Source organism: Helianthus annuus, chromosome 8 (assembly GCF_002127325.2).
Source record: "Helianthus annuus cultivar XRQ/B chromosome 8, HanXRQr2.0-SUNRISE, whole genome shotgun sequence".
Classification (NCBI taxonomy): domain Eukaryota; kingdom Viridiplantae; phylum Streptophyta; class Magnoliopsida; order Asterales; family Asteraceae; genus Helianthus; species Helianthus annuus.
Window position 1 is genome coordinate 97,513,844 of NC_035440.2, and position 8,457 is coordinate 97,522,300.

Consider the following 8,457-nt stretch of genomic DNA (forward strand, 5'->3'; position numbering starts at 1 on the left):
AATTTCTACTATTGGCTTAGACCAACCCATCATTCCTTTGCCATAGTGACACCACGTCCTCGCTTCTCCATGCAGAGACTCTAATGCGAACTCACTTAGTTTAGAGGGTTTGGAAGGCTCGAATTTCCATCAACGGTGATGACTCCTTGAAACCTTGAGGATGATGATGTGTGGTTGATACGATTATACTCTCTTGAACATGTTTTCGCGTCCTTTCTTTGGAACCTCACAACTACACAGACGTATTTTGGATTTATTCGCATGGCCTAAGGAACTACCCCGAATTTGGTTGCTTACCGACTCTTTTGATCAACGGCATACTTTATCCTAACCATATTCAACATGCGCACAACCAGCTGTACCATCGACATCAGGTAAACCCAGTTATGGGTTCTTAAATGCTTACTCATCGATTGCGACTACCCTTTCTCATGTTTCCACATCCATATGCGATATACTTCTGAACCCTACGACCGCGAACACTCTCTTGGATAGGTTACACTCCCCGAACGTTACTCGCTGAGCATTGGGCCATAAATAAGATGATACCACAAGTACTGTCCTTTGATCTGGATACGACCGATATAACTCCTCTGACACGACATTCGAATTTAGTCTAACCTGACGAATATGTCACTTGTTTTCTCCGACGACATCCTAATCTACTTGAAGAGCTAGTAGGGATCCGGGCGACACCCACACTTTACCATGGAGCTCCTACAACACAAACAACCTTATGTTAGCTTCCAGCGAACGACTTTTGCCGTTATGAAATTCGTTTTCTCGATTGAATGCACAAACCCTCGTAACTCTAAAGCTTGCTCAGGAATCCGCATTCCAACATTTAAAGGTGAAACCCTATAGTACACCCATTCTTTCGTTACCAGGAGGTACAGATGATTTCGTTGTTTATTGTGACGCGTCCATCTCGGGACTTAGTTGAGAAGGTCATCGCATGCGCATCACACCAACTCAAGGTTCACGAAAAGGGCTACACTACCCCTGACTGGGAGTTAGGAGCAGTAGTGCTTGCACTCAAGATATAGAGACATTACTTGGACGGTACCAAGTGCACCATTCACACCTATCACAAGAGTCTCTAGCATATCTTCGATCAGAAGGAGTTGAACATGCGACCGCGTCGATGGGTCAGACTCCTTAACGACTGCGAATGCATAATCAAGTACCATCCAGGTAGAGCCACTGTGGTGGCTGGCACCCTCTGTCGTGAGGAAACCAAACCTAAGCTTGTACGTGCGCTACAGCTTACCATTCACTCTAGTCTTCCTACAGAGAATCCGCAACACCCAGGTCGAAACAATGGAAGAAGGGAACCTTTTTGCTGAGTCCATGCGGGGCATGGAAAAGCGACTTGAACCCAGGGAAGATGGTACTCACCACTTCATGGAACATAAATGGGTTCCATCTTATGGTGTGACACCTCGGATCTTTCCGGATAACCTTTTGATGTAACAAACGTGTACGTAATCGACTAACAGTAAAAATGTATGAAAAAAAAACTATTTGTTATTATGTGTTATATGCCGATTTGCTTATGTGTATGTATATATATATGTATAAGTGTTATATATGTAAACCGAAACCTCGACCCGACTCGAGACCCAGAATGGTCTCGAGTGAACAAGTGACTTGGGCCGTTTGGGCCTTGTAACCGAGAACCCAACCCGAAAACCCTTAGCCCAACTCGGTACACTATATAAACCCAACCCCACCTTCCTTAGCCATTTTACACACTCCCTTCTCACACTCTCATCTCTCACACAAAACCCTAAAGTTCTAGCAACCAAGACCACTCTTCTCATCCTTCTCCTTCTTCTCGGGTTCAACCAACATCAAGAACATACTCGGCTTTAGCTCGGAACCGCCAACCGGAAGCTCATTCATCGATCCATCATACCCGCACATCTTGAATCTATAACCGGTTAGTGGTTTTAGCTCTTTCTAGATGTTCATGTGTTAATAAGGTCACTAGGACAAATATGTGTTATGTGTTACTATGATTCTTGTGTATGGATGATGTTTGTTTGACATGTGTGTGTGGATCAAAATGTGTTAAATGGGTAACCGGTTAGTGTTTGGGCTTTTATATGATCCTTATTGGTTTGTGCTTGTTAATGTTGATGATTAAAAAGATGTTTGTGTGTATCTCGGTTTGTTAGAAAGTTTAGATGGATTGTGATCATTATAAATGTATGTTTCGGATACGTGCAAATTGCTTGAATAATTATATCAAGGGCTTGATTATGAGGTTTTAAGTGCACGGTTTTGGGTTTTAGTAATATGTCTTTGTTTGAATGATTTTCAGTTTATTGCTTGAATGTTATGTAAAATGATGATGAACATGAAGAACAATTTGAATGCCTTTGAAATATTTTGAAATGTGTATATTTGATCTGTTTTGGCTAATGATCAGACAAACAAACATGTTTTAGTGGAAATGGTACAACATTTACATGAAAATGCAATTTCATTGGATAGTACAAGTCTGCAGGTTCTAGAAGGGATTGCCATGCAAGTTATCACGGTTGCGAGTCGCAACCTTTGGTTGCTACTCGAAACCACGCGTGACCAGTCGAAACCTCCCAGTTGCGAGTCGCAATCAGCATGCATCAAACCTGGTTGCGAGTCGCAACCACACCTGCTAAGTCGCAATCTCCGGTTACGAGTCGTAACCAAAACATGACGGACCGAGACCGCAGCTGCGAGTCGCAACCTCGGTTGCGAGTCGCAACCACCTTAGTTTCGACTGGGCTGTTTTATGTTATTGGGCCTTGACTGTTTGTCTTGTTGTTTTGGGCTTCAACTGTTGGGCCTCCTATTGACTGGACTTCATTCTGATCTGCTACTGTATGTACATATGTTACGGTTTGTAGTTCTGCCTGTTAACTGTTTGTATACGTGCATGCTATACGTGTTTACTTGTACCCGACTTGACCCATATTTGGTAACCATGTTAGGACGTGGTGACCAACACACTTAACCAAGTAACGTATCATACCGAGCAACCCAAGGTGAGTTCACAACTTAAAAGCATGCGTCCCGGTGGTTTGGGACACGAGACTAAAACAACCCTATCCCCTTGTAAAGGGGATACCGTCTACACTCCTTCCCTAGTTATTGGGAAACAAACTTACTTTATCTTCCCTTGTATTGGGAAACCTTTTTAGTTAATTTCTGTTTATACGGATTGCAACTAACGGCACTAAACGCAACTCTATCACTCAAGTCCCTACTACATAATACCGATTAGTCGCCGGTGCCAGGCGAACGGGTTATTAGTTGATAGCGCTATTTAGGTTTTACCAGCCTCACACCGTGCCATGGTATGGGATCGGTCGTGAACTAATGTACTCAGGCATCCGTCAATGATGATAGAACATTGACATCGGGGCATCCTGCGGAAACGCAAACGGTTACCTAGTGTTCGGTATTGGAAAAACAGTTTAGTCGCTAACTTTTGGGGTAGCTCCCCATGGCATGTATAAACGGATAAATTAACTGGTGAAACAAGTTTTTGGTAATTAAAACTGGACAACTAGTGAACTCACTCAGCATTATTGTTGACCCCTTACTGCATGCTTTGCAGGTGGCCAGTGACTGGAGCAGCTGCTTGGGATGTGTAGTGGTCGTCGGCCCGTATGTTGGGCATTTATCATGTCTACCTTTTGAACAATGTTTAAAACTGTTAATTATGCTTCCGCTACATTTTACTCTGAACTTAAGACTTTGAACTTTAAACTTAACACCGGCTAATCGTATGGTTAGTAAGTATTGCTTTTGTTATCAACTTAGTTATTCAGTATAATTGGTGGCTGGATCCTGGTCAGTCACGCCCTCGAAGCGGGTGTTATCCGCAGGTGGATTTTGGGGGTGTGACAGATTGGTATCAGAGCCATTGGTTATAGTGAACTTGGTTTTAAAAAGGGGAAAAAAAAAATCTTTTTGAGAAAAAAAAAAAAACCAGACTATAACCCGTGACTCGTGACGACACTACACTCCAAGTACAAGGCTCGACTTATCTGACCTCATAGCTCGGACCCATAGTTACTAGCTTGATTGTCTTATGCTTTCCGTTTTGCTATACGTACTAGTTTGCCTGAATAGATAGATACATCTTCTCTCTTCTATCTTATTCTCGCTATCACGCACTCATACTATGATTTCTGGTTATGAAGACAATGAGTGGACGCGGACGAGGAAACGTCAACATGACCCCGGCTCAGTTCACTAGCCTGCTCAACACCGTGGCCGCAGCTTTCGCAGCTCACCCGATAGGTCAGCCTGCACCTGTGCAACCACGTGTTTGTACCTTCAAGACCTTTATGGATTGCAAGCCTCTTCCTTTCAATGGCACGGAGGGTGCCATAGGCCTTCTGCACTGGATTGAGAAGGTCGAAGCTGTTTTTGCTGTCTGTGAATGCCCAACTGCTAATTGGGTGAAGTTTGCTACTGGTACTCTAGAGGGAAGCGCACTTTCATGGTGGAAAGCGCAAATTCAAATGCTTGGTCTAGAGACTGCTAACGCTACTGCGTGGGAAGATTTCAAGGATATGATCAAGGAAGAGTACTGTCACAGGGATGACATCCACAAGCTGGAGAATGAGTACTATGAACTCAAGATGGTTGGGTCAGAGATTGAGGCCTACACCAAGCTGTCCAATGACTATGCTGCTCTTTGTCCAAACATGTCTCGACCTATGTATCGAAGGATCGAACTGTACATCAAGGGTCTGGCTCCAGAAATTCGAAGCCATGTAACTTCAGCCAACCACACTACCATTCAGCCGATCGTTCGACTTGCTCACAAACTCACTGATCAGGCTGTGGAAGAGGGCAGGTTGCCCAAAAGGATCAGTGCTGCGGAAGGAAGTTCTAGTGATGGCAAACGAAAGTGGGATGGAAATCAGGGCAAGGATGCTAACCCTACTCAAGCCCCAGCTCAGCAAAGGAAAACTGACAACAACAAGGGCGCTCAGCAACAGGGTGGCTACCGGGGAAACTACCCTAAGTGCAACAAGTGTAACAGGCACCACAATGGGGCATGTAACAAGGGTCAGTGTCAGCGATGCCACAAGATGGGGCACGAAGCCAAGGATTGTAGAAGTCAGTTCCCGGCAAGGCAAAATCAGCAACAACCCCAACAGCAACAGCAGCAGGGAAACAACAGAGCATGTTTTAAATGCGGGGCAACAGGACACATGCGAAAGGATTGCCCTGAACTGAATCAGAATCGCAACAATCAGGGAGCTGGGAACAATGAGCAAAACAACAATGCTGGAAATGCAAGGGGCAGAGCTTTCGTGATTGGAGCTGGAGAGGCTAGGAACGATCCCAACGTCGTGGCGGGTAAGTTCCTACTTGATGATCATTATGTTTCTGTGTTATTTGATTCCGGTGCCGATGCCAGTTATGTATCCCTTCGCATTAGTAAGAAACTTAAGCATTCGCCCGCATTATTAAGTTCTAAGCATATCGTCGAGATAGCTAATGGCAAGAACATCGAGGCCACGCATGTGATCCATGACTGCACCCTAGAATTGTCTGGCCATACGTTTAGTATCGATCTTTTCCCTCTCAAACTTGGAAGCTTCGACGTTGTTATTGGTATGGATTGGTTATCCAAACATCGTGCTGAGATCCTCTGTCAAGAGAAAGCAGTTCGCATACCTCGCCATTCTGGTCAACCCCTCATCGTCAAAGGCAACAAAGGTGGAGAAGTCACAGGCATTATCTCGCTTCTAAAAGCCCAGAAGTGTTTGCAGAAAGGGCACACCGCTATCTTAGCACTCGTCACCAATACTCGCGAAAAGGAAAAGAGGATTGAAGATTTTCCTGTAGTACGCGACTATCCCGAGGTATTTCCTGGGGAACTACCTGGACTCCCTCCCCATCGTCAGGTCGAATTTCAAATCGAGCTGGCTCCTGGAGCAGCACCCATAGCTCGTGCACCGTACCGTCTAGCCCCTGCAGAACTGAAGGAACTCTCTACGCAACTACAAGAACTTTTGGATAAAGGATTTATCCGTCCTAGTTCATCACCCTGGGGAGCCCCAGTGCTCTTTGTCAAGAAGAAGGATGGCACATTCCGAATGTGCATCGACTATCGTGAGCTGAACAAGGTTACCATCAAGAATCGTTACCCCCTCCCGCGCATCGACGACCTATTCGATCAGTTGCAAGGATCGAGCTACTATTCAAAGATTGACCTGCGATCAGGCTATCATCAGCTGAGAGTTCGTAATGAAGACATCTCCAAGACTGCCTTCAGGACTCGTTATGGTCACTATGAATTCCTCGTTATGCCTTTTGGAATGACCAATGCGCCGGCTGTGTTCATGGATCTTATGAACCGCGTATGTAAGCCTTACCTCGACAAATTCGTGATTGTGTTTATCGACGACATCTTGATTTATTCAAAAAGTCAAGAAGAGCATGAACAGCACCTACGCCTTATCCTCGAACTCCTTCGCAACGAGCAACTGTACGCCAAATTCTCTAAATGTGACTTCTGGCTTCGAGAAGTCCATTTCCTCGGCCATGTAGTTAATGAGAACGGAATTCACGTCGACCCCGCTAAGATCGAATCGATAAAGAACTGGCCTACACCTAAGACCCCCACTGAAGTTCGTCAATTCTTGGGTTTAGCAGGCTACTACCGCAGATTCATTCAGGGATTCTCAAAGATTGCACAACCTCTCACAACACTCACTCAGAAAGGCGTCGCCTACAAGTGGAATGCAGCACAGGAATCTGCTTTTCAGAGGCTTAAGGATAACCTCTGTAGCGCTCCTATTCTCTCGTTGCCCGACGGTACTGACGACTTTGTGGTTTACTGCGATGCGTCTATTCATGGACTCGGTTGCGTGTTAATGCAACGCGAGAAAGTTATTGCCTACGCCTCACGACAACTCAAGACGCATGAAAAGAACTACACGACGCATGACTTGGAACTGGGAGCAGTGATCTTTGCTCTTAAGATATGGAGACATTACCTGTACGGTACCAAGTGCACTATTTACACCGATCACAGGAGTCTCGAGCATATCTTTAGGCAAAAGGAATTGAACATGAGACAACGTCGATGGGTCGAACTCTTGAATGACTACGAATGCGCCATCAAATACCATCCGGGCAAGGCCAATGTCGTGGCAGACGCCCTCAGCCGAAAGGACACTATACCAAGGCGCGTGCGAGCACTGCAACTTACCATTCAGTCTAACCTCCCTACCCAGATTCGAAATGCTCAAGTTGAAGCATTGAAGCCGAAAAACATCAGGGCTGAGTCTCTGCGAGGGTCGAGACAGCAACTAGAACAGAAAGAAGATGGTGCTTACTATGTAACAGGGCGCATCTGGGTTCCACTCTTTGGAGGTTTACGTGAACTCGTGATGGATGAAGCCCACAAGTCCCGCTACTCAGTACATCCTGGTTCGGACAAGATGTACCATGACTTGAAGACTACGTATTGGTGGCCTGGTATGAAGGCCCATATAGCAACATACGTCAGCAAATGCTTGACTTGCGCGAGAGTCAAGACAGAATACCAGAAGCCGGCAGGCCTACTCCAACAACCAGAAATCCCGAAATGGAAATGGGAGCAAATTTCCATGGATTTTGTTACAGGGTTACCTAGATCTCAACGCGGAAATGATGCTATTTGGGTAATCGTAGATCGATTGACCAAGTCCGCGCACTTTCTGGCTATTAAGGAAACAGACAAGTTTTCTACCTTGGCAGAGATTTACTTAAAGGAAGTAGTCTCGAGGCACGGAGTGCCAACCTCAATTATTTCCGACCGAGACGCTCGATTTACTTCGGAACTGTGGCAAGCTATGCACAAATGCTTTGGCTCACGTTTGGATATGAGCACTGCTTATCACCCGCAAACGGATGGACAGTCCGAACGCACCATCCAAACTCTCGAAGACATGCTTAGAGCGTGTGTGATCGACTTTGGCAAGAACTGGGAGAAACATCTACCGTTAGTAGAGTTCTCTTACAACAACAGCTACCACACTAGTATTCAGGCAGCACCTTTTGAGGCATTGTACGGTCGTAAATGCCGGTCACCTCTCTGCTGGGCAGAAATCGGTGATAGTCAAATCACGGGCCCAGAGATGGTGGTAGATACAACGGAAAAGATTGCCCAGATCAGACAACGCATGGCGGCAGCTCGTGACCGTCAGAAGAGCTACGCTGATAAGCGTAGGAAACCATTGGAATTCCAGGTCGGTGACCGGGTTCTACTTAAAGTCTCACCCTGGAAGGGTGTGGTTCGCTTTGGTAAACGGGGCAAGCTTAATCCGCGATATATCGGACCATTCGAAATTACCGAGAAGATCGGTAAGGTCGCTTATAGATTAAACCTGCCTGAAGAACTGAGTGCGGTACACAACGTTTTCCACGTATCTAACCTGAAGAAGTGTTTGTCAGATG